Source organism: Pongo abelii, chromosome 4, assembly GCF_028885655.2.
Source record: "Pongo abelii isolate AG06213 chromosome 4, NHGRI_mPonAbe1-v2.0_pri, whole genome shotgun sequence".
Taxonomy (NCBI): domain Eukaryota; kingdom Metazoa; phylum Chordata; class Mammalia; order Primates; family Hominidae; genus Pongo; species Pongo abelii.
In genome coordinates, this window is record NC_071989.2 from 73,847,898 (window position 1) to 73,849,746 (window position 1,849).

Genomic DNA, 1,849 nt, shown 5'->3' on the forward strand with positions numbered 1-1,849 from the left:
TCATATTTTTGGTACTTCACATTTCAACATGGACAGAGTCAAAGATCACCAGACATTTAAGGAAAGTGTTAATATAAAAGAGACCAAAATACACACACACACACAAGCACACAACACACAACACACACACAACTTGGAGAAAATGGTAGACATGTACCATGAGGAACAAAAGAACTTCAAAGAGAACAAAACACTATGCAAGAAAGGAGGCATACATTTGATGACTTGCCTCAGTGGTGAACAAATATAACAATTAATTACTATTAATTATAATATAATTAATAATTATAATAATGTAAAGGCAGACTGAGTAAGGTGGTATAACTATAGTGATGGGAAGAAACGGTGGAGGAATATTTTTAAAAAAGCTAAATCACCTACACCATAAGTAAGTCAATAGTTAACATCTAAATTGATAAATAAATAGACAGCAGAATAAGCTAGGTAAGGGGCAACTACCATGTACCGGGACATGCTGCAGGGCTGGAGAACCAACATCCACCAGGGCTGTGGGCTATGACTGCTGAGCCAGACTCTGGTGCCTCTGGATTATCCGAGCTTTGTGAAGTCTGTGGATGAACACGTTTGCAGAGTGACTGTTACTCTTCACTAGGATCCCAAAGTCCCCAAGGCATGAACATTATCCCACCTCAATGGCTGGCAGCCTCCCAGAGAACTCCCAACCCCACCCAGTCTGCCCTACTTTGTGCAGTGCCCTCAGATGCACAACATCCCTGTCTATAAGGACATCACACATGGCAACTTTCAGATGACTGTGACCCCAAAAGTGGAGGGGGACATCTGGGCACTGCTGAAGGATGTGGAGGATTTTCTGAGCCCACTGCTGGAAAAGACACCCGTTCCTGTGTACCCGTACCCGTACCTCAGCCAGGTCAATGAGGTGACAGGTATTCTGCAGGTCAGGGGAGACTTTTTTTTTTTTTTTTTTTGAGACAGAGTCTCACTCTGTTGCCCAGGCTGGAGTGCAGTGGCGTGGCGCGATCTCAGCTCACTGCAACCTTCCCCTCCACCTCCCAAGTTCAAGCGATTCTCCTGCCTCAGCCTCCTGAGTAGCTGGGACTCAGGCGCACGCTGCCAAGCCCGGCTAATTTCTGTATTTTTAGTAGAGACGGGGTTTCACCATGTTGGCAGGATTGTCTTGATTTCCTGACCTTGTGGTCTACCCGCCTAGGCCTCCCAAAGTGCTGGGATTACAGGCATGAGCCACTGCGCCCGGCCGGGAGACTTTGATCAGTAGCTCAAGCCTGACTCCTGGAGAAGGGTTTCTGAGGCCCAGCTGAGCAGCCTGCCCCATGGCGTCCCCCACGGTCTAGAGTCCAGAAGACCTCAGTAAGAGGGAATGTTGCCCAAGGATAGTGCTGGCTTACAAGTAAACCCTCACTCCTGTTGATTCCAGGTCACTGTCAAGTCTACCGCCTCAGCAAGGAAAAGGAGCCCGATACGCTGATCCTATGTCACAAGCCCTAGCAATCATTAATGCAATTTTCTATTTAGCTATATATACTATTTAAGTCACTAAAATTTGTACAATATTTACAAATTAAATAATCATCTGAAGCTGTGCAAAAATAAATCGCAAATATGAGTATATTGTTTTAAAATATTGAGGAAAGTATCAAAATTAACAGCTGAACCAGTTGTAAGTGGCTTATTCCAGGAAGAGCGATGGTATTAGGATGGTGCGTGGGACCTGTTAAGGAGGAAACTGGTTAAAAGATTACTGTTTTTCATCGTAAGCCTTTTAGGGCTATTTTAATTTTTAATATGTTTTACTTAGATAAGGAATAATTATGTAAAAGAAAAAATCCGGATATAGTACTTTAATTAG

The 1,849-nt window shown here is 43.8% G+C and overlaps 1 pseudogene; it reads left to right on the top strand.

Annotated features, from left to right (window-relative positions):
* Window positions 1–460: 460 nt before the first annotated feature.
* Window positions 461–922, top strand: LOC100438718 (large ribosomal subunit protein mL49-like; annotated as a pseudogene).
* The last annotated feature ends 927 nt before the right edge of the window (window positions 923–1,849 follow it).